The sequence below is a fragment of the Panthera onca genome, chromosome E3 (genome assembly GCF_046562875.1).
Source record: "Panthera onca isolate mPanOnc1 chromosome E3, mPanOnc1 haplotype 2, whole genome shotgun sequence".
NCBI classification, from domain to species: domain Eukaryota; kingdom Metazoa; phylum Chordata; class Mammalia; order Carnivora; family Felidae; genus Panthera; species Panthera onca.
This window is the reverse complement of record NC_138354.1, coordinates 42,158,724-42,186,697: the sequence shown is the minus strand read 5'-3', so window position 1 is coordinate 42,186,697 and position 27,974 is coordinate 42,158,724. Positions and strand designations below refer to the sequence as shown.

Sequence of the window (27,974 nt, the reverse complement as noted above, 5' to 3'; positions counted from 1 at the left end):
ACTTGCAGCCCATCTGTGCCCCTTCATTGGCCTTGTATATATGTCACGCCTGTGTCCCTTCCTGGGCGATGTAGGGGAGAACCACCTGTGCCCCTTCATGGTTTACGTAGGGTTGTGGCGCCAGCACCCCTTCATGGCCACTACAGTGTTTGTACTGTCATGGTTTCCGGGACCCACCTGGGGTCTCCGGACATATCCCCATGGATAACAGGGAGATTCTGTAGTCATGTTCCTCTGCATTACACCTCCCCACAAGTCTCTCCTCTCCGGATAAATATTACAGGATCAGGAACCACTTTTCTTTGCAGTTTCCTCTTGGTGGAAACATCTTGTCTTTGCTTAGCATGGCTGCTTTGGCCTCTCCACCATCTCCTGGAGGTTCTCTTACCTTTGCACTGCTCTTCACTCACTGCTTTTGGATGTGCTGTCTGCCTCTGTCGCAGTCCTGTACCAGTGGTAATTTGTACCACGAGTGGCCACAGGAAACAGGTTAGAACTGGAATTCTGGGACTGGACTGATCTTCCAGTAGAAGACATACAAGTAGCTTCCTTGATGGCAGAAGTGGATACTGGACATTGGTGGTAAGAGGTGATTTCACATTTGCTCACATTACCACTAGTGCTGGTGTGGAGTGATGGAGGACAGCACACTGGAGGATCACGGGTGGAGTTGTCACTGTGGCCATGGGGGGCAGTTACAGAGCCTGTCTGGGGTCAGTTTTGGGTGTCTGGTGTATACGCAGGAAATAGGAGAGGTTGAAAGCAAGGGAAAAACACCAGAAAACGTATGACTTCATAAGGTGAGTATCTTGTGTTTGTTGCCAAGAGAAGCAACTCCCCTGTCTGAGGAAAATAGTCCTATCCCACCCCAGGACCCCTAGAGAAAAGGTTTCAATGGCTTCGTCTAAGACAATACTGTCATGACCGAGAACAGTGATCTTCATGCTCCACGTCTACCATCTGTGTTTACTTCCTGGAAAATAGAGGGATTCCAGTGTACTCCAAACGGAGGTGTGGGATCAGGTCCACGCATGATCAGGTGTCCATGCAGGGGAGTTGCAGGATATTACCATTTCGCACTGGTAGTAGATGGGGGACAAGTATGGGAGTGGGTTCGAAGAGTATTACACCAAAGAGGGTGACATAAGATAGGCCAGACATGGATACACGGTTCTTCCTGCAGGAAATGTAATTTAATATGTTGCCTGGAGAACGGGCAATAGTCATAATAATGACTCAATGGCTGCCTGCAGTCAACTAAGTTGAAATGCCAGAACTTCCCTGACTTTCTCAGGGAAGGAAGACTCCAAAGTCCAAGGGAGATGGGAAGGGGGGCCTGTTGTGCACACACCTGCTCTTTTACCACAATCTTGATGGCTTATGAGAACAAAATCATGTTCTCTCAGAGTTCTGGAGGCCAGGAACCCAAAATCCCTTTACTGAGACTAAGGTGTCACCAGGGCTCTACTCCCGGTGGAGACTCCAGGGTTCCAGGGGACAGTGTACCCCTTCCGTCTAGTAGCTCCTGGTGGCCACCAACCTCCCTTGGCTTGTGACCACATCACCCCAGACTGTTTTCATGGATACAGTGCCTCCTATTTGTCAAGTCTCCCTTCACCTGTCTAAGAATGCTCGTCATTCCATCTAGGGCTCACTTAGGCAACCCAGGACTCAAGATCCTTAACTAGATCCCATCGATGGGAGTTAGATTCCAGCTATTGGGACTTGCTTTCTTTGAATGCCATTGAACAGCCTAGTACAACGTGTCCTTCCATAGGGAGACAGCCAAACCATGCTATCCCCGTGTGGTGGGCGCACACCTGTGAGCAGTGCCAGGGCACGCACTGCTGACAGACACTGCAGCAGGACTGAATCTCTGGAGAATTATGCCCAGAGTGGAAAAGCGAATCCTAAAAAGATCACATGCTTTTCAATTCAATTTGTATAATCCTCTCGATGTGACACAATCATAAAAATGGTTAGCAGATCAGGGATTGCCAGGCATCACAAAGTTGATGGGTGCAGGAAGGAGGTGGGAATGTCTGCTGTAAGAGGACAACTTGGGAGTCCCTATGGAGGGCTTGATGCTCTGTTTCTCGTGTGCATCAGTATTGAAATGCTGGCCATGATCCCATTCTACAGGCAGAGAGAACGTAGGGCATCTTTATCGTGTTTCCCAATCACACACATTCCCAACAACCTCACAGCCGCCCACCTTGCTACATCTATCCCCTTGGCTCTGGCTGGTGTCCCGTTGACACATTTGGGTCGTATTCCTAAGGGAGGAATCCATGTCTTGCTAACATGCTTCCCATACCGCTTCTCTCTCTCCTGCACACCGCGAGTTTTCTCAGGACCCGGCCATTCTGTGCACCTCCAGCTATTTCTCCCAGCCCATGGGGAGCAATCACTTCCCATCCAGCACCACCTGTTTGGTCTTCCTATGCCTAGCATTGCATGTGCCGGTGCCTGCAGACCTTCCCTTGTCTCTGTCAGCTGAGTCTGAATGGGCTTCCTCTCCCACTCGTCCCTAGTTCTCATCTCTTTAATGAATGACATACATCGCTAAAGCTCACAGTGAAGTCTCAACCCCCAGTATGTGGACGACGTGGCACCATTTTACAGACTCACTTGATTACCCCCTTTCTTTAAAAATTACTTCCGTCCTCCTCCCACCATCCGGGCCGCTGCTCACCAGTGTCTGTGTTGGTTGGTACTCATCTTTTTCCCACACCCTCCCCCATCTGCTTTCAGTCCACCCTTACTCTGGTGTCATTGCAGCCAGCCTCAGGCTTCTATCTACCAGCAGCTGGGGCCTCCAAGTCTTTATGCCCTGCCCCCAGCTCTTCATGTCTCCAGACTACTGACTCCAAAGTATACCACAAAGGTGCTACCCTCCCCAGACTCTGCTTCCTCCCTGAAGGCTTCTCCTATTCCCCTCCCCTTGTTTACTAGGCTGCGGCCACACCTGCCCCCTCCCTGCCCCCTGAGCATGTCAGGCACATATTCCTGCTTCAGGTCTTTGCACTCACTTTTCCTCTCTCTGTCAGGAATGTTCTCCCACAGACCAACATGGCATACTCCATCATTTCCGTCATATCTTTGCTCTGACATCACCTGCACAGTGGAGTCTCTGCTAGCTCTCTATCTAAAACCGAAAGCTGCTCCTTCTCCAACCTGAACACCCGGTATCCCTTCCTAGCTTTCTTTTCTTCCCGGCCCTTGGCACCATCTGTTTTTCTTTCTTGTTTTCTGGATGTCGCCTACTGCAGTCCCTGCCAGAATGTCGGCTCCATGGGGTGCAAAGACCAAACTAGCTTGTTTAGGGCTGTTTCTGTAGGGCTCTAGATCAGTGTCTAACTCCTTCAAAGGCTCAAACACCATTTGCTGAGCAAGTAATATTGGGATTTCATATTACTTTGCTGGGTCCACGATCACAAAGTACCACACTGGGTGGCTTAAGCAACAGAAATTGATTTATTTATTTTCTCACACTTTATTTTTCTTAACGTTTATTTATTTTTGAGACAGAGACAGAGCATGAATGGGGGAGGGTCAGAGAGAGAGATGGAGACACAGAATCTGAAACAGGCTCCAGGCTCTGAGCTGTCATCACAGAGCCCGACACGGGGTTTGAACTCATGAACCGCGAGATCATGAGCCAAAGTCGGACGCTTAACCGACTGAGCGACCCAGGCGCCCCCAATTTTCTCACACTTTAGATCAAGGTGTGGCCAGGGTGGGTGTCCTGTGTTCATGACTGGTGGACGACCTCCTTCCCACTGTCTTCACGTGGTCTTCCTTCTATGTGTGTAGGTGCCCACTCTCTTCCTATAGGACACCAGTTATCAGATTAGGGTCCCTCCCAGCAATTGAGCTCATTCGACCTCCACTTTACCTTTCAAGATATGGTATCCAAGTACAGTCCCATGGGTAGTTAGGACTTCAATATATGGACTTAGGGGGCAAAAGCATTCCATAACAGTTTTCTGTCTGTTGTACCTAGTCACTACTTACATGTTTTTTTTTTTCTCTATGCCCTTTTTCCCATTATTTGCTCACACAGTGCTAATCCCAGTTTGCCCTTAGCCTAAGTTATAACTCTGTTTATTTATTTGTATAGGCTTGCATCTTCCCTCTACCTCTATACTCCAAGTTCCTGGCTGGCACTGGAATTACATCCTTAACATGGGCATCACAACATCTAGGTGAGGTAAGTATGATTATTTTCATTTTGAAAATCCACAATCTGAAGCTCAAGAAAGAGTAGGTCATGTTTCTGAGATCACAGTACTAGTAAGTGCTGTTCTTTGGATAACTTTGTTCTCATGGGCTCCAAAGCCCACTTTCTTTCATCTACCACACTGTCCCCAAGATGAACGGGGAAAGGCCATACTTCAGCCTGGTATATTATAAGCAACGGTACATGTAAAGCTGCTGTCACATTCCAGGAAATGGGATTAAGTTTAGTATCTGAGTAATTATACCCTCAGGTTGAATTACAATATCACATCCTTTTATTTTTTACTGCTGCAATTTCTGTTATCCTTATTGATTATATAAATGCATTTGTCCCTTTGCAAAATTTAGCCAGCAAGAATACTGAGTTTGTTTCTTTTGTAACAGGTCTGAATTATACAATGAATTCATAATGTCAAGATAATAGCTGTTATTTTTTCCTACAATATAGAGGAAAAGGTCATTGCCTTTGTTGTAAGAGTTTACCATGTGTTCTTGGTAACATGACTGAGCTGTATTGGTGAAAACCGTAGTAGACTTTGAAAGTCAGTTATTTATACTTAAGAGAGTCTTGTTCTTTCTTTGGGTGCAGCTGGTTGTTGGAAATAGAACTTAGGATTTTTCTGCATAGATTGTCTATTTCATAATGAGCTTTGTTTTAAAAAGTATATTTGCCTTCATGAGAGTTGTACAATTATTCTTTGGGTTGCTAATACTCCATTGTGTATGTATATATACATACATATATATACCACATCTTTTTATCCATTCATCCATCAATGGACATTTGGGCTTTTTCCATACTTTAGCTGTTGTTGATAGTGCTGCTATAAACTTTGGGGTTCACTTGTCCCTTCGAAATAGCATATATGCATCTCTTGGATCAATACCTAGTAGTGCTACTGCTGGGTTAGGATAGTCCTCTTTTTCATTTTGTGAGGAACCTACCTACTGTTTTCCAGAGTGGCTTCACCATTTTGCATTCCCGCCAGCAGTGCAAGAGTTCCTCTTTCACCGCTTCGCTGCCAACATCTGTTGTTGCCTGAGTTGTTAATGTTAGCCATTCTCACAGGAGTGAGGTGTGATCTCATTGTGGTTTTGATTTGTATTTCCCTGATAATGAGTGATGTTGAGCATTTTTTCATGTCTCATTTGGCCATCTGGATGTCATCCTTGGAGAAGTGTTTTCTCATGTCTTTGCCCATTTCTTCACTGGATTACTTGTTTTTTGGGTGTTGAGTTCGATATGTTCTTTATAGATTTTGAATACTAATCCTTTATCTCATATGTTGTTTGCAAATATTTTCTCCCTTTCTGTTAGTTGCCTTTTAGTTATGCCGATTGTTTCCTTCTCTGTTCCGAAGCGTTTTATTTTAATGAGGACCTAATAGTTCATTTTTGCTTTCGTTTCCCTTGCCTCCAGAGACTCGTTGACTAAGAAATTGTGGAAGCAAACATCAAAGAGGTTTCTGTCAGCTTTCTCTTCAAGGGTTTTGACAGTTTCCTATGTTACATTTAGGTCTTTGATCCATTTGAGTATCTTTCATCCATTTTGAGTGTGAGAAAGTGGTCCATACTCATTCTTCTCATGTCGCTGTCCAGTTTTCTCAGCACTCTTTCTGAGGAAACTGTCTTTATCCCATTGGATATTCTTTCCTTCCTTGTCAAAGATTAGTTGGCCACACATCTGTGGGTCCATTTCTGTGTTTATATTCTCTTCCATTGATCTGAGTGTCTGTTCTTGTGCCAGGACCATACTGTCTTGGTGATTACAACTTTGTAATACAGCTTGAAGTCCAGGATTCTGATGCCTCCTACTTTGGTTTTCCTTTTCAAGATAGCTTTGGCTATTCAGGGTCTTTTCTGGTTCCATACATATTGTAGGATTCTTTGTTGTAGCTCTGTGAAGAATGCTGGTGTTATTTTGATAGGTATTGTGTTGAGTATATACATTGCTCTGGGTACTATTGACATTTTAACAATAATTGTTCTTCCTATCCAGGAGCATGCAATATTTTTCCTTTTTGTGTGTTTGTCATTGGCAGTTTCTTTCATAAGCTTTCTGTAGTTTTCAGTGTATAGATTTTTCACCTCTTTGGTTAGATATATTCCTAGGTATTTTATGGTTTTTGGTGCAATTGTTAATGGGATCGATTCTCTGTTTTCTCTTTCTGTTGCTTCATTGTTAGTGCATAGGAATGCAACTGATTTCTGTGCATTGATGTTATATCCTGCCACTTTGCTGAATTCATGTATTATTTCTAGCAGTTTTTTGGTGCACTATTTTATATTTCCACATAGAATTTCATGCCATCTACGAAGAGTGAAAGATCGACATCCTCCTGAACCATTTGGATGCCTTTTATTTCTTTGTGTTGTCTGATTGCTGAGGCTAAGACTTCCCATATTATGTTGAATACCAGTGATGAGAGTGGACATCCTTGTCTTGTTCCTGACCTTAGTAGGGAAGCTCTCAGTTTTGCTCCATTGAGGATGATCTTAGAGTTGGGTCTTTCACATATGCCTTTTATGATCTCGAGGTATGATCCTTCTATCCCTACTTTCTTGAGGCTTTTTATCAAGAAAGGATGCTGTATTTTGTCAAATGATTTCTCTGCATCTATTGAGAGGATCATGTGGTTCTTGTCCTTTCCTTTATTGATGTGATAAGTCACATTGTTTTGCGGATATTGAACCAGCTTTAAATTCCAGGTATGAATCCCTTTTGGTCTTGGTGAATAACGTTTAAATGTATTGTTGGATCTGGTTGGTTCATATCTTGTGGGAGATTTTTGTGTCCATGTTCATCATGAAAATTTGTCTATACTTCTCCTTTTTAGTGGGTCCTTTTCTGGTTTTGGAATCAAGGTAATACTAGGTTCAGAGAAAATGTTGGGAAGTTTTCCTTCCATTTCTTTTTTGGGGACAGCTTCAAGAGCATAGGTGTTAACTCTTCCTTAAATGTTTGGTAGAATACCCCTGGAAAGCCATCTGGACCTGGGCTCTTGTTTTTTGGGATATGTTTGATTACTAATTCAATGTCTTTGCTGGTTATGGGTCTGTTCAAGTTTTCTATTTATTCCTTTTTCAGTTTTGGTAGTTTATATATTTGTAGAAACTTGTCCGTTTCTTCCAGATTGCTGATTTTATTGGCATATATTTGCTGATAATATTCTCTTATCATTGTTCGTATTTCTGCTGTGTTGATTGTGATCTCTCCTCTTTCATTCTTGATTTTATTTATTTGGGTCCTTTCCTTTTTCTTTTTGATCCAACTGGCTAAGGGTTTATCAATTTTATTAATTATTTCAAAGAAACAGCTTCTGGTTTCATTGATCTGTTCTACTGTTTGTTAGTTTGTTTTGTGTGGGGTTATATGTTGTTGTTTTTTCTGTGTGTGTTTTTGTTTTGTTTTCAGTTTTGATAGCATTGATTTTTGATGTAATCTTTATCATTTCTTGCCTTCTGCTGGTTTTTGTTTTTGTTGTTGTTGTTGTTGTTGTTGTTGTTCTTTTTCCAGCTCTTTAAGGTATAAGGTTAGGTTGTGTATCTGAGACCTTCTTACTTCTTTTCGAAGGCCTGGATTGCTATAAACTTCCTCTTATGACTACCTTTGCTGAATCCCAGAGGTTTGGGGGTGTGGTGTTATCAGTTTCATTGCCTTCCATGTACTTTTAAATTTTCTCTTTAACTTCTTGGTTCACCCATTCATTCCTTTTTTTTTAATTTTATTTTTTATTTTTTAAATTTTACATCCAAATTAGTTAGCATATAGTGCAACAATGATTTCATGAGTAGATTCCTTAATGCCCCTTACCCATTGAGCCCAACCCCCTCCCACATCCCGTACAGTAACCCTCTGTCTGTTCTACATAGTTATGAGTTAATTCTGTTTTGACCCCTCACTGTTTTTATTTTATTTTTGTTTCCCTTCCCTTATGTTTATATGTTTTGTCTCTTAAAGTCCTCATGTGAGTGAAGACATATGGTTTCTGTCTTTCTCTGACTGACTAATTACACTTAACATAATACACTACAGTTCGATCCATATAGTTGCAAATGGCAAGATTTCAGTCTTTTTGATTGCCGAGTAACACACCTTTGTATATATGTACCACTTCTTCTTTATCCATTTATCCATTGATGGACATTTAGGCTCTTTCCATACTTTAGCTACTTTTGATAGTGCTGCTATACTCATGGGGGTGGTGCATGTGTCCCTTTGAATCACCACACCTGTATCCCTTGGATAAATGCCTAACAGTGCAATTGTTGGGTCGTAGAGTAGTTCTGTTTTTAGTTTTTTGAGGAACCTCCATACTGTTTTTACAGAGTGGCTGCACCAGCTTGCATTCCACCATTCATTCTTTAGTAGTATGTTCTTTAGTCTCCAAGTATTTGTTTTCTTTCCAAATTTTTTCTTGTGGTTGATTTTGAGTTTCATAGCATTGTGGTCTGATAATACGCATGGCATGATCTCGAACTTTTTGAACTTCTTGAGGGCTGATTTGTTTCCAGTATGATATCTATTCTGCAGATGTTCCATGTGCCCTGGAGAAGAATGTATATTCTGCTGCTTTAGGAAGAAATGTTCTGAATATCTGTTAAGTCCATCTGGTCCAGTGTCTCACTCAAATCCATTGTCTGTTGATTTTCTGTTTAAATGATCTTTCTGTTGTTATAGTGGAGTGTTGAAGTCCCATACTATTATGGTTTTACTATCAATGATCTTCTTTATATTTGTGATTAATTGATTTATATTTTTGGGTGCTCTCACATTGGGAGCATAAATGTTTACAATTGTTAAGTCTTGTTGGTGGATAGGCCCCCTCAATTATGATGCAACATCCTTCTTCATCTCTTGTATCAGTCTTTTTTTTAAAGTCTAGATTGTCTCATATGAGTATGGTTGCTCTGGCTTTCTTTGGCTACCATTAGCATGATAGATAGTTCTCCATACCCTTACTTTCAATCTGAAGGTGTCTTTAGGTCTCATGTGGGTATCTTGTAAACAGCATATAGATGGATCTTCTTTTTTTCCCCACTCTGTTACCCTATGTCTTTTGATTGGAGCATTTATTCCACTGACGTTTAGAGTGAGTACTCAAAGATATGAGATTTTTGGCATTATGTGTCTTGTAGAGTTGGATTTTGTGGTGGTGTTTTTGTGCTATCCAGTCTTTGGTACTTTTTGTGTTTTTTTTCTTTTTTACATCTCTTATTCCTCAGAGAGTCCCCCTGAAAATTCCTTGAGGACTTGTTTAGTGGTCGCGAACTCCTTTAAGTTTTGTTTTTCTGGGAAACTTTTAATCTGTCCTTCTATATTGAATGACAGATTTGCTGGATAAGGAATTCTTAGCTGCATAGTTTTCTGATTCAGCACACTGAGTATACCTTGCCACTCTTTTCTGCCCTGCCAAGTCTCCGTTAATAGGTGTGCTGCTAATCTGATCTGTCTTCCACTGTTTGTTGAGGACTTTTTTCCCTTGCTGCTTTCATGATTCTTTCCTTGCCTGAGTATTCTCTGACTTGGAATGTAATATTTCTTTTACTTGTGGGTTTTTCTTGAATCTAATGAGAGACTTCTGTGCTTCCTGGATTTTAATGTCTGTGCCTTTTCCCAGGTAAGAAAAATTATCTGCTATGATTTGCTAACTTAACACTTCTACCCCTTTTCTCTCTCTTTATCATTGGGACGCTATGATTCTGTTGTTGTTCTTTTTAATGAGATAGGTTTAGGGGTAGGTTGATGGTTATGGTTAGGGTAAGGGTTAGGATTGGGGTTAGGTCCCAGAAGGTTTCAGGCACTGAAACCCCAACAGTGCACTTGCGTCCCTGAAGGGCTGAGTGGAGTACACAATGGAGAGTCCAGTCAGGATTAATCTTTGGGTACCAAGACCAGCCAACTCTAAGGCACACCTTTTGAGTAGGCCTCAGAAATACTTTCTTGTAGATGCAGTCGTGGTTTGGAAATGGCATGGTGATATTTCAGGTTCCATGCTGAGTATTTCTGCACCGATTTAGGAACCCGTGTGTGTGCTGTTGTCAGACTGTGAAATTGGGTTCCCATGGGGAGACAGCCGTAGCTAGGGTTAGATTTCGACCTGGGACATCACCATGGCTGAAATGACACAAGTGTCGTGAATTACATGGAGGGCTGAAGTGAGGGCATATGCGGGTCTGCTGTAGAGTTACTGTGACAGATAGGGTTAGGTGTAGGTTGAGGTTTATGGTAAGGGTTAAGGTTAGGGTTAGGGTTATGTCCGAGGAGGCTCCAGGCACTGACCCCACAGGAGAGCAATTTTCTGCCCGAAGGGCTGAGTGGAGTACACAGGGAGGGTGCGAGTTAGGAATAGGCGTGGGTTCCAAGACCAGACAAAATATGGTCAACCCTTCAGGGAGGCCTCAGGTATCATCTCGTGCAGCTGCAGGTGCACTTTGGAAATGACATGGTGATGTTCCACGTTCCATGCCGAGTATTTCTGTACTGATACTCGAACCCATGTACGTGCTGTTGTCAGACATTGGAATTGGGTCCCGATTGGGAGAGAGCCTTAATATTGCTAAGGATTCGATCCAGGCACTTCACCAAGGCTGAAGCAACTCCAGTCTCATGACCTTCGTTTATACAATAGGGTTTGGTTGAGGAATAAGCTTAGAGTTAGGGTTAGGTTTATTTCCCAGGAGACTCAAGGGGCTAAAACCACAGCAGTGCAGTTGTCTCCCCAAAGACCTGAGTTGAAAGCAAAATGGAAGGTGCTGGTCAATATTAGTCTTTGGTTTCCAAGACCAGTCAGCTGTATGGGCCACTAGTTGGGTAGGCATCAGGAAAACTCTCAGGCAGCTGCAGCCAGGCCTTGGAAACGACATGCTAATGTACCAGGATCTAGTCCAATGATCCCTCATCTCTTCTGAGACAAGGCACGTGGTGTTGTCAGATTCTGGTATTGGATCCCCATTGGGAGAGAGTATTAGCTAGGTTTGAAGTTCAGTCCAGGGTCGTCCCAGGGGGAAAGTAAATCCAAACTCGTTATATCCCTCAAGAGTTGAAGTGAGGGCCCAAGCGACGGGGAGGGTCAAGTGTAGGATAATCTCTCAGAAAGGGTTAGGTTTCCACTGACCATTGTGGTTAGATTTACGGTTAGGGTAAGGACCCAGGAGGCTCCAAGTGCTGAAGCCAGAGCACTGCAGTTGTATCCCCGAAGGGCTGAGTGGAGGGCACAAAGGAGGGTGCCGGTCAGAATAGAATTTGGATTCAAAGGCCACAAATTCTATGGACCACAGGTCGGGAAGGACTCAGGAATTCTCTGGAGCAGCTGCAGCCGGGCCTGTGAAACGACATGGTGAAATTCCAGGTTCCAAGCAGAGTGACCCTGCAACGCTTCTGGACCTAAGGTGCGTGTTGTTCTCAGACGTTGGTATTCGCGCCCCATAGGGAGAGAGCCTTAGCTAGGGTTAAGGTTTGGGCCAGGGACTTCGCCATGGCCAAAGGGACTCCAGTTTCGTGATCTCCTTCGTGGGCTGACGTGAGGTCCCATAAGATAGTGCGACTCAAGTGTAGGAGTACTGTTCCAGGCTGGCTTAGGTTTCAGTGGAGGATCCCGGTTAGGGGTAGGGTTAGATTTAGAGTTAGGTCCAGGAGGCTCCAGGAGCTGAACCCACAGCAGTGCAGTGGACTCCTCGAAGGGCTAAGTTGAGGGCCCAAGGGAGGGTGCGGGTCAGGATCAGTGTTTGGCTTCAAAGGCCACACAACTCCCTGGGCCCCTGGTCGGGGAGGGCTCAGGAATTCTCTCAGCTGCAGCTGGGCCGTGAAACGACATGGGTGCTCCCAGGTTCCATGCTGAGTGACCCCGCAATGATTCTGAACCACAGGCACATGGTGTTGTCCGATTTTGGTTTGGGCCCCATGGGGAGAGAGACTTCGCTAGGGCTAGGGCTGTAACGGACGTCGCCAGGGCTGAAGCGACTGCAGTCTCATGATCTCCCTTGAGGGCTGAAGTGAGGACCCATGTGATGGTGCGGCTAAAGTGTAGAGTTAGGGATCGAAGCCAGCTTAGGTTTCGGTGGAGGGTTCTGGTTAGGGGAAGGGTTAGGGATAGGGTTAGGTCCCAGGGGGCTACAGGCGTCGAACCCACAGGTGTGCAGTGTTCTCCCCGAAGGGCTGAGTTGAAGACACAAGGGAAGGTGCCAGTCAGCATCAGTCTCTGGCTTCCAGGGCACACAACTCGTTGAGCCCCTGGTCAGGGAGGCCTCAGGAATCCCCTCGGGCAGCTGCAGCCGGAACTGGGAAATGACATGGTGAGCTTCCAGATTCCATGCCGAGTGCCCCGCACCGATTCTGGACCCCAGGCACGTGGTGTTGTCAGACTTTGGTATTGGGTCCCAATCCGGGGGGGGCCTTAGCTATGGTTAGGGTTCGGTCCAGGGAATTGCCAGGGCCGAAGCGACTCCAGTCTCGTGATCTCCTTCGAGGGCTGAAGTGTGGGACCATGCGACTGGGCAGCTCAAGTGTAGGGTTAGGGTTCGATGCCAGTGTAGGTTTCAGTGGAGGGTTCCGGTTAGGGGTAGGGTTAGGGTTAGGGTTAGATCCCAGGAGGCTCCAGGCACCGAAACCAAAACAGTGAAGTGGTCTCCCCGAAGAGCTGAGATGAGGGCACAAGGGAGGGAGCAGGCCAGTATCAGTTTCTGGCTTCCAAGGCCCTGGAATCTAGGGACCCCTGGTCGGGGAGGCCACACAAGGTCGGGTGTGACCCTGTACCATTTCTGGACCCCAGGCGCGTGGTGTTGTCAGACTTTGGTATTTGGTCCCCATGGGGAGAGAGCCTTAGCTAGGGTTAGGGATCAGTCCAGGGACGTCGCCAGGGCCGAATCGCTCCAGTCTCGTGATCTCCATTGAGGGCTGAAGTGAGGGCCCATGTGACGGTGCAGCTCAAGTGTAGGTTTAGGGTTCGAGGCTGGCTTAGGTTTCAGTGGAGGTTTCCGATTAGGATTAGGTTTAGGTTTAAGTCCCATGAAGCTTCAGCCTCCGAAGGCACAGCAGTGCCATGGTCTGCCTGAAGGGCTCAGTTGAGGGCACAAGTGAGGGTGCCTGTCAGGATCAGTATCTGGCTTCAAGGCCACAAAAATCTATGGGCCCCTGGTAGGGGAGGCCTCAGGAATCCTCTGGGGCATCTGCAGCCGAGCATGGGAAACGACATGGTGAGTTTTCAGTTCCATGCCTAGTGACCCTGCACCGCTTCTCAACCCCAGGCGCGTGGTGTTGTCAGACTTTGGCATTGGGTCCCCATCGGGAGAGAGCCTTAGCTAGAGTTAGGGTTCGGTCCAGTGCTGTCGCTAGGGACGAAGTGACTCCAGTCTCGTTATCTACTTTGAGGCCTGAAGTGAGGGCCCATACGATGGTGTGGCTCAAGAGTACAATTAGGTTTCGAGTCCAGCATAGGTTTCAGTGGAGGGATCCGATTAGGGGTAGGGTTAGGGTTAGGGTTAGGTCCCAGGAGGCTCCAGTTGCCGAAATCACAGCAGTGCAGTGGTCTCCCCGAAGGGCTGAGTTTAGCGCACAAGGGAGGGTGCAGTTCAGCATGAGTCTCTGCCTTCCAAGGCCACACAACTCTATGCGCCCCTGGTCGGGGAGGCCTCAGGAATTCTCCCGGGCAATTTCAGCCAGTCCTGGGAAACGACATGGTGAGCTTTTTCAGGTTCCATGCCGAGTGACCCTGCACCGCTTCTGGACTCCAGGCGCGTGGTGTTGTCAGAGTTTGGTATTGCGTCCGCATGGGGAGATAACTTAGCTAGGGATATGGTTCCATCCAGGGACGTCGCCAGGGATGAAGCGACTCCAGTCTTGTGATCTCCCTCTAGGACTGAACTGAGGATCCATGCGATGGTGCATCTCAAGTGTAGAGTTAGAGTTCGAGGCCAGCTTAGGTGTCGGTGGAGGGTTATGGTTATGGTTAGGGTTAGGTCCCAGCAGTCTCCAGGCGCCCAACCCACAGTGGTTTAGTGGTCTCCCCGAAGGGATGAGTTGAGGGCACACTGGAGGGTGACGGTCAGCATCAGTCTCTGGAATCCAAGGCCACCAAACTCTATGGGCCCCTGGTCGTGGAGGCGTCAGGAATCCTCTCGGGCATCTGCAGGCGGGCATGGGAAAGGACATGGTGAGCTTCTAGGTTCCATGCTGAGTGACCCTGCACCATTTCTGGTCCCCAGGCATGTGGTGTTGTCAGATATTGGTATTGGGTCCCCATTGGGAGAGAGACTTATCTAGGGTTAGGGTTCGGTCCAGGGGCATCTCCAGGGCTGAAGTGACTCTAGTCTTGTGATTCCCTCGAGAGCTGAAGTGAGGACCCATGCGTCGGTGCAGCTCAAGTGTAGGGTTTATGTTCAAGGCCGGCTTAGGTTTCGGTGGAGGGTTGGTGTTAGTGGTAAGGTTAGTTTTAGGGTTAGGTCCCAGGAGGTTCCAGGAGCCTAACCTGCAGGGGTGCAGTGGTCTCCACGATGGGCTGAGTTAAGGGCACAAGGGAGGGTGCCCATCTGCATCAGTCTGCTTTCCATGGCCACACAACTCACTGAGCCCCTGGACGAGGATGTCTCAGGAATCCTCTCAGGCAGCTGCATCTGGGCCTCTGAAACGACATGGTGAGCATCGAGGTTCCATGCCGAGTGACCTTGCATCGCTACTGGACACCGGGCGCGTGGTGTTGTCAGACTCTGGTATTGGGTCCTCTTGGGGAGAGAGCCTTAGCTAGGGTTAGTGTTATGTCCAGGGACGTCGCCAGGGCCGAAGCCACTCCAGTCTCGTGATCTCCCTCGAGGGCTGAAGTGAGGGCCCATGCGACGGTGCGGCTCAAGTGTAGGGTTAGGGTTCGAGGACAGCTTAGGTTTCGGTGGAGGGTTGTGGTTAGGGGTATTGTTAGGGTTAGGGTTAGGTCCTAGGAAACTCCAGGCGCCTTACCCACAGGGGTGCAGTGGTCTCCACGATGGGCTGATTGGGGACACAAGGGAGGGTGCCGGTCAGCGTCAGTCTCTGGCTTCAGAGGCCACACAGCTTTCTGGGCCCCTGGTCGGGGAGGCCTCAAGAGTCTTCTGGGGCAACAGCATCTGGGCCAGGGAAGCGACATGGTGAGCTACCAGGTTCCATGCCTAATGACCCAGCACTGCTTCTGGATCACAGTCACATGGTGTTTCAGACTTTGGTATTGGGTCCCCATGGGGATACAGCCTTAGCTAGGGTTAGGGATCTCTCAAGGGACGTCGCCAGGGCTGAAGCGACTCGGGTCTTGTGATTTCCCTGGAGGGCTTAAGTGAGGGCCCATGCGATGGTGCGGTCACGTGTAGGGTTAGGGTTCGAGGCCAGCTTAGGTTTCGGTAGAGGGTTCCGTTTAGGAGAATAGTTAGGTCCCAGGAGGCTACAGGCGCCAAACTGGCAGCAGTGCAGTGGGCTCCCTGAAGGTCGGAGTTCAGGGCACAAGGGAGGGTGCCGGTCAGCATCAGTCTCTGGCTTCCACGGCCACATAAATCTCTTGGCCCATTGTCGGGGAGGCCTCAGGAATCATCTCGGACAGCTGCAACCGGGCCTGGGAAATTACATAGTGAGCTTCAGGTTCCATGCCGAGTGACCTTGCACCGCTTCTGGACCCCAGGCACGAGGTGTTGTCACTTTGGTTTTGGGTACCTATGGGCAGAAACCCTTAGGAAGGTTTAGAGCTTGGTCCAGGGAAGTTGCCAGGGCCGAAGCGACTCCTGTCTCGTGATCTCCCTCGAGGGCTGAAGTGAGGGCCCAGGTGACTCAAGTGTAGGATTAGGGTTCCAGGCCAGCTTAAGTTTTGGTGGAGGGTTCTGGTTCAGGGTGGGGTTAGAGTTATGTTTAGGTCCCAGGAGACTCAAGGCGCTGAAACCACAGCAGGGCAGAGGTCTCCCCAAGGGGCTTATTTGAGGGCACAAGGGAGGGTGCCGGTCAGGAACAGTCTTTGTCTATCAAGGCCACACAACTCGATGGGCCCCTGGGTGGGGAGTTCTCCTGAATCCTCTCGGGAAGCTGCAGGCGGGCCTGAGAAATGACATGGTGAGTTTCCATATTCCATGCCAAATGAGCCTGTACCACTTCTAAACCCCAGGTGTATGGTGTTGTCAGACTTTGGTATTGGGTCCCCATGGGGAGAGAGCCTGAGCTAGGGTTACGTTTCGGTCAAGGGATGTCACCAGGGCCTAAGCGATTCCAGTCTCGGGTTATCCCTCGAGATCTGAAGTGAGGGCCCATGCGACAGGGCGGCTCAAATGTAGGGTTAGGGTTGGAGGCCGGCTTAGGTTTCTTTTGCAGCTCCGTTTCGGGGAAGGGTTAGGGTTAGTGTTAAGTCCCAGGAGGCTCCAGGCTCTGAACTCACAGCAGGGCAATGGTCTCCCCATAGGGCTGAGTTGTGGGCACAAGGGTGGGTGCCGGTCAGGATCAGTCTTTGGCTGCCAAGGCCACACAGGTCGATGGGCCCCTGGTCAGGGAGGCCTTGGGAATCCTCTCGCGTAGGTAGAGCCGGGACTGGGAAACGAAACGGTGAGCTCCCAGGTTCCACGCCGAGTGAGGCTGCACTGCTTCTGGACCCCTGGCGCGTGGTGTTGTCAGAATATGGTATTGGGTCCCCATGGTGAGAGAGCATTAGGTAGGGTAAGGGTTCAGTCCAGGGTCGTCGCCAAGCCCGAAGCGACTCCAGGCTCTTGATCTCCCTCAAGGGCTGAAATGAGGGCCCATGAGACGGGGCGGCTCAAGTGTAGGGTTAGGGATCGAGGCCGGCTTAGGTTTTGGAAGACGGTTTCAGTTCAGGGTAGGGTTAGGGTTAGGTCCCAGGAGGCTCCAGGCACTGAACTCACAGCAGAGCAGTGGTCTCCCTTAAGGGCTGAGTTGAGGGCACATGGGAGGGTGCCGGTCAGTATCAGTCTTTGTCTCCCAAGGTCAAACAACTCGATTGGCCCCTGGTCGGGATGGACTCAGGAAAACTCTCAGGCAGCTGCAGCCGGGCCTGGGAATTGACATGCTGCGCTTCCAGCTTCCATGTCGAGTGAACTTGCACCGCTTCTGGATCCCAGGCAGTGGTGTTGTCAGACTTTGGTATTGGGTACCCATGGGGCAAGAGCCTTAGCTAGGGTTAGGGTTCGGTTCAAGGACGTCACCAAGCCTGAAGCGGCTCCAGGCTCTCGATCTCCCTCGAGGGCTGAAAGGAGGGCCCAGGCAATGGGGCAGCTCAAGTGTAGGGTTAGGGGTCAAGGCCGGCTTAGGTTTCAGTGGAGGCTCCGTTTCAGGGCAGGGTTATGGTTAGGGTTAGGTCCCAGGAGTCTCCAGGTGCCGAACCTTCAGCAGGGCAATGGTCTCCCCGAAGGGCTGATTTGAGGGCACAAGGGTGGGTGCTGGTCAGGATCAGTCTTTGGCTGCCAAAGCCACACACGTCGATGGGCCCCTGATCGGGGAGGCCTCAGGAATCCTCTCGGGCAGATGCTCAGTCGGGCCTGGGAAACGAAATGGTGAGCTGCCAGGTTCCATGCCGAGTGAGCCTGCACTGCTTCTGGACACCAGGCGCGTGGTGTTGTCAGACTTTGGTAAATGGTCCCCATGGGGAGAGAGCCTTAGCTAGATTTAGGGATCGGTCCAGGGACGTTGCCAGGGCCGAAGCGACTCCAGTCTTGTGGTATCCCTTGAGGGCGGAAGTGAGGGCCGATGTGACGTGGTGGCTCAAGTGTGGGGTTAGGGTTCGAGGCCGGCTTAGGTTTCAGGGGTGGGGTCCGGTTTGGGGTAGGGATAGGGTTACAGCCCAGTAGGTTCCTTGTGCTGAACCCACAGCAGGGCAGTGGTTTCCCCAAAGGGCTCTGTTGAGGGCACAAGGGAGGGTGCTGGTCCGGATCAGTCGTTGGCTGCCAAGGCCACACAAGTCGATGGACCCCAGCTCGGTGAGGCCTCAGGAATTCTCTCGGGCAGCTTCAGCCTGGCCTGGAAAACAACATCGTGAGCTACTAAGTTCCATGCTGAGTGAGGCTGCACCGCTCCCTGACCCCAGGAGCGTGATGTTGTCACACTTTGGTTGGGTCTCAATGGGGAGAGAGTCTTAGCTAGGGTTAGGGTTCAGTCCAGGGACGTCACCAGGGCCAAAGCAACTCCTGTCTCATGATGTCCCTCGAGGGCTGAAGTGAGGGCCCATGTGACAGGGTGGCTCAAGTGTAGGGTTAGGTTCTAGGCCGGCTTAGATTTCAGTGGAGGGTTCCGGTTCAGGGTAGGGTTAGGGTTAGGGTTAGATCCCAGGAGGTTCCAGGTGATGAAACCAGAGCAGTGCAGTGTTCTTCCCAAATGGCAGAGTTGAGAGCACAAGGTAAAGTGCTGGTCAGGATCATTCTTTGACTGCCAAGGCCACACATGTCGATGGGCCCCTGGTTGGGGAGGCCTCAGGAATCCTCTCAGACAGCTGCAGTCAGGCCTGGGAAACGACATTATGAGCTTCCAGGTTCCATGCCATGTGAGCCTGCACTGCTTCAGGACCCCAGGCGTGTGGTGTTGTCAGACTTAGGTGTCGGTTCCCCATGGGGAGAGAGCCTTAGCTATGGTTAGGGTTCAGTCCAGGGACCTCGCCAGGGCCGAAACGACTCCAGTTTCGTGATCTCCCTCGAGGGCTGAAGTTAGGGCCCATGCGATGTGGCGGCTGAAATGTAGGGTTACCGTTCGAGGCTGGCTCAGGTTTCAGTGGAGGTTTCCTATTCAGTGTAGGTTTAGGGTTAGGGGTAGTTCCCAGGAGTTCCATGCGCCGAACCCACAGCAAGGCAGTGGTCTCCCCGAAGGGCTGATTTGAGGGCACACGTGAGGGTGCCAGTCAGGATCAGTCTTTGGCTGCCAAGGCCACACATGTCGATGGGCCCCTGGTCAGCAAGGCCTCAGGATTCCTCTCGGGCATCTGCAGTCAGGCCTGGTAAATGACATGGTGAGCTCCAGGTTCATGCGGAGTGAGCCTGCACTGCTTCTGGACCCCAGGCGCATGGTGTTGTCAGACTTTGTTATTGGTTCTCCATGGGGAGACAGCCTTAGCTAGGGTTAGGGTTCGGTCCAGGGACGACATCAGAGCTGAAGAGACTCTGGTCTCATGATCTCCATCCAGGGCTGAAGTGAGGGCCCATGCAATGTTGCGGCTCAACTGTAGGGGTAGGTTTCCAGGCTGTCTTAGGTTTCGGTAGAAGGGTCCAGTTTGTGGTACGGTTAGGGTTTGGGTTAGGTCCCAGGAGGCTCCAGGCACCGAACCCACAGCAGGACAGAGGACTCCCCGAAGGGCTGAGTTGTCAGCACAATGGAGGGTGCCTGTCAGCATCAGTCTTTGCCAAGGCCACACACGTCGTTGGGCCCCTGGTCGGGGAGGCCTCAGGAATCTTCTCGGGCAGCTGACCAGGGCCTAGGATAAGACATGGTGAGCTTCCAGGTTCCATGCCGAGTCAGCCTGCACCGCTTCTGGACCCCAGTCGTGTGGTGTTGTCAGACGTTGGAATTGGGTCCCCATGGGGACCACACAGGGCCAGACAGGTCGATGGGTCCCTCGTCGGGGAGGCCTCAGGAATCCTCTCGGGCACCTTCTGTCGCAGCTGGGAAACAACAAAGTGAGCTTCCAGGTTCCATGTCGAGTGACCATGCCCCGCTTCTGGACCCCAGGCACGTGGTTTCAAATTTTGGTTTTGGGTCCCCATGGGAAGAGAGCCTAAGATAGGGTTAGGGATCAGTCCAGGGTCGTGTCCAGGGAAGAAGCGATTCCAGTTTCATGATCTCCCTCGAGGGCTTAAGTGAGGGCTCACGCCTTGGTGCGTTCAAGTGTAGGGGGACGTTTCGAGGGTGGCTTAGGTTTTGGTGGAGAGTTTCGTTGAGGAGTAGGGTTAGGGTTAGGGTCAGGTTCCAGGAGGCTCCAGTCGCTGAACCCACAGCAGTGCAGTGTTCTACCCAAAGGGCTGAGTTGATGGCACAAGGGAGTGTGCCAGTCAGCATCAGTCTCTGGCTTCCAAGGCCACACAACTCTTTGGGCCCCTGGTCGAGGAGGCCTCAGGAATCTCTCAGGCAGGTGGTCCCGGCCTAGGAATCGACATGGTGAGCTTCCAGGTTCCATGCCAAGTGAGCCTGCACCGCTTATGGACCCCAGGCACGTGGTGTTTTCAGATATTGGGTTGGGACCCATGGGGAGAGAGTCTTAGCTAGGGTTATGATTCTCTCCAGGTACATCGCCAGGGACGAAGCTACTCCAGTCTCATGATCTCCCTCGAGGGCTGAAGTGAGGGCCCATGCGATGGTGCGGCTCAAGTGTAAGGTTAGGTTTCGAGGTCGGCTTAAGTTTCGGTGGAGGGTTGCGGTTAGGGTTAGGCTTAGGGTTAGGGTTAGGTCCCAGGAGGCTCCAGGCGCCAAACCCCCAGCTGTGCAGTGGTGTGCCTGAAGGGCTGAGTTGAGGGCACATTGAGGGTGCTGTTCAGGATCAGCGTCTGGCTTCCAAGGCCACACAACTCTATGGGCCTCTGGTAGGGGAGGCTTAAGAGTCCTCTCGGGCACCAGCTGCCGGGCCTGGGAAACGACATGGTGACCTTCCAGATTCCATGCCGAGTGACCGTGCACCGCTTCTGGAACCCAGGCGCGTGGTATCGTCAGACTTTGTTATTATGTCCCCATGGGGAGAGAGCTTTCCAAGGACGTCGCCAGGGCAGAAGCGACTCTAGTCTTGTGATCTTCCTCAAGGGCTGAAGTGAAGGCCCATGCGACGGTGCGGCTCAAGTCTAGGGTTTCGTTTCATGGTCAGCTTCGGTTTCGGTGGAGTGTTCCAGTTACGGGAAGGGATAGGGTTAGGGTTTGTTCCTAGGAGGATGTGGTGGTGACCCCTCAGCAGTGCAGTGTACTCCCCAGAGGTCTGTGTTTAGGGCACATGGGAGGGTGCCGTTCAGGATCATCTTTGGCTTCCAAGACCACAACCTCTCTGGCCCCCTGTTCTGGGAGGCCTCAGGAATCCTCTCAGGCAGCTGTAGCCAGGTTGGGAAACGACATGTTGAGGTTTCAGGTTCCATGCCGAGTGAGCCTGCATCGTTTCTGGACCCCTGGCACGTGGTGTTGTCAGACTGGGGTATTGGGTCTCCATGTTTAGCTAGGGTTAGTGTTCGGTCCAGGGATGTGGCCAGGACCACTTGATCCGAGACTCATGATCTCCCTCGAGGTCTGAAGTGAGGGCGTATGCAACGGTGGGGCTCAAGTATAGGGTTAGGGTTCGATGTTGGCTTAGACTTCGGTGGAGGATTCCAATTAGGGGTTGGGTTAGGATTAGGGTTAGGTCCCAGGAGGTTCCAGGCGCTGAACCCACATCAGTGTAGTGATCTCCCCGAAGGCCTCAGTTGAGGGCACTGGGGGGTGTCGGTCAAGATCACTCTCTGGCTTCCAATTTCACACAAATCTATGGCCCCATGGTAGGGTAAGCCTCAGGAATCCTTTTGGGCAGCTGCAGCCGGGCCTGGGAAGTGACATGGTGAGGTTCCAGGTTCCATTCCGAGTGACCCTTTACCACCTCTGGACCCCAGTCACGTGGTGTTGTGAGAGGTTTATGGTTCAGTCCAGGGAAGTCGCCAGGATCAAAGCGACATCAGTGTTTTGAATTCCATGTAAGGCTGAAATGTGGGCACATGCTCCGATGTGCATCTGTTGTAGTGCCACTATGATATATAGGGTTAGGTGTAGGGTGAGTATTCTGGTTAGGGTAACCATTTGGTTTAGGGTTAGGTCCCTGGATGCTCCAGGTATTTACCCCAGAGCAGAGCAGGTGTCTTCCCAAAGGGCTGAGTGGAGTCACAAGTTTGTGTGCTGGTCAGGATTATTCTATGTGTTCCAAGGCTAGACAAATGTAATTGCCACCCTTAGAGTAGGCTTCAGGTATCCTCTCATGCCGCTGCCGTCGAGCTTTGTAAATGACATAGTAATATTCCACGTTCCGTGTCGAGAATTTCTTCATCAATTCTGGAACCCATGTGTATGCTGTTATTAGAAAATATACAAATGTATATTTTCTGATGGAATGATATCTCCCTTGATGTCTTTGCGGTGTTAAAGTGCCCTTCTATGATTGTATGAGTATCAATTCTTTAGGTTTTCAGTGTTTTGTGTATTGGATGCTCTCAGTTTGAGCACATATATGTTTACACTTGTTGTATCTTTCATTGGATTATACCTTTTATCATTATAGTGTCCTTCTTTCTCTCTTGTTAGTGTTTTATTTTTAAATCTATTTGTCTGATATAGGTATGGCTATTGCTGTTTTCTTTTGATAATTTACTTCTATAATTACTCTCTTATAGGTAGAGGATAGATAGGTCTTATATTTCATTCATTCTCTCACCCAGTGCCTTTTATTATGAGGAGAGAGAGCTCAGGGATGGGAGGGCGGGGTGGGGGGAATGGGGGAAGATAGAGACAAAAAGAGAGAATGAGAGTGAGGATGAATCTTAAGCAAGTTCCATGCTGAGTGCAGAGCCCAATTGGGGCTCAATCAGATGATCCTGGCATCATAGCCTGATCCAAAATCAAGAGTTGAAATCTCAAGTGATTGAGCCATCCAGGGGCCCCTATCTGTCACCCTGTGCCTTTGATTTGAGCATTTATTCTGTTTCCTTCAAAGTAATGATAGGCATATACTTGTCCTTCTATTACTTGATGATTGTTGTTTCTGAACCTTTCTGATCCTTTCTCCTCTTTCTCTTTTTTATGGTTTGCTGGGTTTCTTTAGTACCACAGTTGAAATTGCTTGTCTTTATAGTCTGCATATGTATTGGTGGTGTTTGATTTGTGGTTATTATTAGATTTGTACCTAACCACTTGTGCATATAGAAGTCTATAGTTGATAGTTGTTTAAGTTTGAACCAGTTCTTTACTCCTCTCCTCCCCGTGTTGTAGATATGTAGTGTCATATTTCAAAACCTTTCATATCGCGAATACTTTGGCTGATGTTTTACAGATATACTCATTTTTATTGCCTTTGCGTTTCGCACTTTAATACTGTCACTTTAGGTGTTTCTTTTCCACTTAAAGAGTCCGCTTTAACATTTCTTGCAGGGGTGGTTTGTTGGTTGTGAACCCCATGAGTATTTATTTGGGAACCTCTTGATCTCTCCTTCCATCTGAATGATAGTGTTGTGGATAGACTCTCTTTGGCTGCAGATGCTATCCATTCAGCACCTTTACCATAACGTGCTGCTCACTTACAGTTTCAAAGTTTCTTCTGAAAAATATCCAGTGATAACCTTATGGGGTTTCTCTTGTAGGTAATTGTCATCTTTTGTTTTCCTGCTGTTAAATTTTTTTCTTTATCACAGCATTTTGCATTTTAATTACTAGATGACTTGATGTGGATCTGCTTCTGTTGAATATTTTGGGGGTTCTTTGCCTCCTGCTTCTGGATCTGTTTCATTCCCCGCATTAAGGAAGTTTTCATCTATTGTGTCTTCAAATAAATTTTCTGGTTTCATTTCTCAGAGTTTGGAGAATGAGAAATAGGGCAGGAGAGACCTATTGAAGGTTCTCTGATGAGTCACTGGTTTTGCATCCGTGGAGGATAGCTTTGGGACTCAAATGAACAACCTACCTTTAACTTAAAAGAACTAGAAAAAAAAAAACAATCTACCAGTGTCCAATGTTCTCAAAAGGGAGGAAGTAATTCATATGAGAGTGGAAACCAATGAAACTGAGACCATGAAAACAATAGAAAATATGAAGAAGACCAAAAGTGGGTTTTCTGAAGAGTGAAACAAAATTTTCAAGATTATACATAGACTATGCTAAGACAGAGAGATGACCCAACTCAAAATAATTATAAATAAAAGAGAAGACATTACACCTGATACCAAAGAAACATAAAGGAGACAAAGAGGCTACCATGGCCAAATTAGATGCCAGCAAATCACCTAACTAGAAGAAATGGATAGGTTCTTAGAAACACACAACCTACCAAGATTGTATCAGGAAGAAATAGAAGGTTTGCACCGACCCATTAAAGAAGACTGCATCAATACAAGAAGATAACCAAAGTAAGTAAATTGAAACAGTAATTGAAATTCTCTCAGGGAAGAAAAGGACCAGGTAGATTCACCGGTGAATGTGACCAAACGTTTGTAGAAGAAATAACAGCAGTCCTCTCACTGATTCAAAAGGAATGAACACCATAAACTCATTTCATGAGACTGGAATTACCCTGGCAGGAAACCAGAAAAGGATACTACCTGAACAGAAAACTATAGGCCAGTATTTCCATGATGAATATAGATGAATAATACCAATGATATACAGGCAAACCAAATTCAGCATCACATAAAAAGGATCATTGACGGTGATGTAGGGTTTTTTTCCCTGTAAAGGAAGTATGTTTCAGAAATACAAATCAATAAATGTGACTCCTCACATCCTTGAATGAAAGAAAAATCAACCAGAAACCAGAATCTTAACTATAAATAGCAAACGCAGGATTACTAGAAGGGAGGTGGGCAGGGGGATGGGTTAAATGGGTCATGGGCTAAGGAGGGCGCTAGAAGTGAGGAACACTGGGTGTTGTATGTAAGTGATGGATGACTACATTGTATACCTGAAACTAACATTACACTGTATGTTAACCAACTGGAATTTAAATAAAAACTTGAAAAAATAAATACTAAAGAAATACATAAATAAATTTAAACTAAACAAAATAAATACATTTTTTAAATTTTTCTTAATGTTTATTTTTGACAGTGAGAGAGAGAGAGAGAGAGAGAGAGAGAGAATGATCAGGGGCGGGGCAGAGAGAGAGTGAGACACAGAATCCGAAGCAGGCTCCAGGCTCTGAGCTGTCAGCACAGAGCCTGATGCGGGGCTCGAACCCATAGACCATGAGATCATGATGTGAATCAAAGTTGGACGCTCAACCAACTGAGCCACCCAGGCGCCCCATACATTTTCAAAATTAAAAAGAAAACCCCTGTGACGATGTCAATAGACACAAAAAAAAAGTTCTGAGAAAATTTGGTATCCATTTGTGCTAAAATACTCTTTAAAAATTCCCTGTAGAGGGAACATATCTCAACATAAGAAAGGCCATGTATGTGAAGCCCATATCTAACATCATACTCTATACTGAAATTGTGAAAGATTGTCCTCTAAGATAAGGAACAAGACAAGGATGCCCTAGGTATGTGTAGGGGATTGGTTGATGCAGGCTTCTGGTTATGGAATAATAAATTACAGATAGAGGATATAGCATAGGGAACATTGAGAATGGTACTAGAATAGTGATGCATGGTGACAGATTGTAGCTACACCTGTGTTAGCTTATCAGAATGTATACACTTGTCCAATCACTATGTTGTTCATCTGAAACTAATGTAACATACTGTATCAGCTATTCCCAAATAACATGATTTTTTTTAAATTTTTTTTCAACGTTTTTTATTTATTTTTGGGACAGAGAGAGACAGAGCATGAACGGGGGAGGGGCAGAGAGAGGGGGAGACACAGAATCGGAAACAGGCTCCAAGCCATCAACCCAGAGCCTGACGCGGGGCTCGAACTCACGGACCGCGAGATCGTGACCTGGCTGAAGTCGGACGCTTAACCGACTGCGCCACCCAGGCACCCCTCATGATTTTTTAATAAGGTAAAAGAATGAAATAATTCAGTGTAAAAGAACTTGTTAATATCTAATCAAGAAATGCATTAAAGTTCCAAACTAGAAAGTCACCACATCAAATTCTGTAGCTTTCCTATACAGTAACCAAATTATCTAAGAAGAAAACAATCCATTTACAATAGCATCAAAAACAATAAACTGTATAGGAATAAATTTAGCCAAGGAAGTGAAAGATCTCTCTACAGAAAACCATAACACCCGCATACTGAAATGGAAGAAATTCAATTTGTATGAAAGAAACAGAAGAACACACAAGTCAGTGAAAAGCCATCCCACATCCATCTTTTGCAGGAATTAATATAGATACAATGTCCATATTACCCAAAGCCATCTAGAGATTCAGTGCAATCTTTATCAAGACTCCGATGCAATTTTTATGCAATTAGAAACACATATCCTCAAATGTATTTGGAACCACACACGAAAAAAAAAAAAAAAACCCAAGTAGCCAATGCCAAGAAAGAACAAAACAGGAGGCATCACACTTCTCAATTTCAAGCTGCATTCTAACACAAAGAAATCAGTTATGTCACTGGCATAAGCACACACACAAGACAATGGAACAGAAATTGAGAGCCCAAACTAAACCCTTGCATGCACAGTCAACTAGAATTTGACAAGGGAGTCAAGAATACACAGTGGACAAGGGTAGTCTCTTGAATAACTGGGGCTGGGAAAATTGGATATACACGTGTATAAGAATAAAGCTTAGCACCTTATGTTATACCACTCCAAGAATTAACTTGAAATGGATTAAAGATGTAAATGAATAGTACGGAAACAAAATTCTTCCCCATCGTTTCAGCTCTTACTATGCCAAGACGGAGCTGTTGAGGTGGTGAAGGGCTGGGTGGAGAGTAGTCCTGGACATAGCAGACTGTGTGTGTGGAACAGACTTTCTTTAGTAGTCTGGAATTATCCCTCTGATCCTTTAAGACTAGCCACTTCCTTCCCCACATTTGCAGACACAGCTAGTACCATGCTGCCAGCAAGGCACTGCTTTGTCTCCTCCAACTCCTAGAAGTTCTAGGTGGGACCCAATGGGAACCATGGATTTTAGTGGCACTGATGCTGCCCTGTTGAAATCAGGTTGAGGGGAAGGAGACAGGTACCATTCCGGCTTCATTGGGGTTCAGGTATGTTAGTGTTGGTGCTGGGGTTGGATTTTTCACCTTTTACCCTACCAAATCTCAAAAGTTTAATTTCTGTCCTTCAGGTCCATCCATGTGGTTTCCAGGATATTTCCTCCTTTCCCAGAAGTGCCCTCCATGTCATACCCCGTGGGCTGACTTTAATCACAACCCATGGGCTTTGGACCACCCCCATATTCTCCAAACTGGGGTCCTCTGGGACCTCACCTTCCTCCTCCACCATGTGGAAAGATGATATGACCAGTATGAGCTGACTTCTAAAACACGTTTTGTCTTTTACTTGTTATGTGTTGAAGAAGATGCAGTGAGGGCACCACAGGGCTTTCAGGTCAGCCTGAGTGAGGATGTTGTAATGTTCTTCAAGTTTCTCAGGACATGCATGAAATGGGCAGTCATTTCCACATAGTGAGCTGGGCAACACGTGTCTCTGATAGAGAAGAAAAGACGCCTTATACGTGCTGACAGAAATAGCACTCCCTAGGATGTAGCTTGTACAGAGATCATGTGCTGGGCTCTCTGAGGGATGAAACACACCCCTAACATACTTTCTAGCGAGTTGAGACTTGAGCTGTTCACAGCTGCTTGATTAGCTATAAAAATACCTGAACCAGGGCCCTGTAAACCTTCCTCAAGAGACAGGATCAGATCTCCCTCTTGTCCTCAAGGGTCACCCGAGGCACATGAAAAACACTCTGTCCCTGGTAAGGAACCCGAGAGTGTGAATGAGTTGAATATAATGAAACATGTTCAGGATGGTTTGTTTTTCTTCCACACAGTCTATGCAAGTCAGAATCAACCTCCATCCACCTCCATCCACCTCCATCCTTTATGAAACCTAAGACATGATGCAGCTCCAATGGAAAATATCAGTTGTGTCTCTACCAAGGATGCAGAAAAAGACAAG

General features: G+C 47.5%; 1 long non-coding RNA gene across 1 annotated transcript; it reads left to right on the top strand.

The window, feature by feature from the left end:
- The first annotated feature begins 348 nt into the window (after positions 1-348).
- On the top strand, positions 349-27,974 carry LOC145713260 (uncharacterized). The gene is made up of 3 exons (XR_014136304.1): positions 349-582; positions 4,124-4,213; positions 27,847-27,974. It is a non-coding gene; the product is annotated as an uncharacterized LOC145713260 (long non-coding RNA).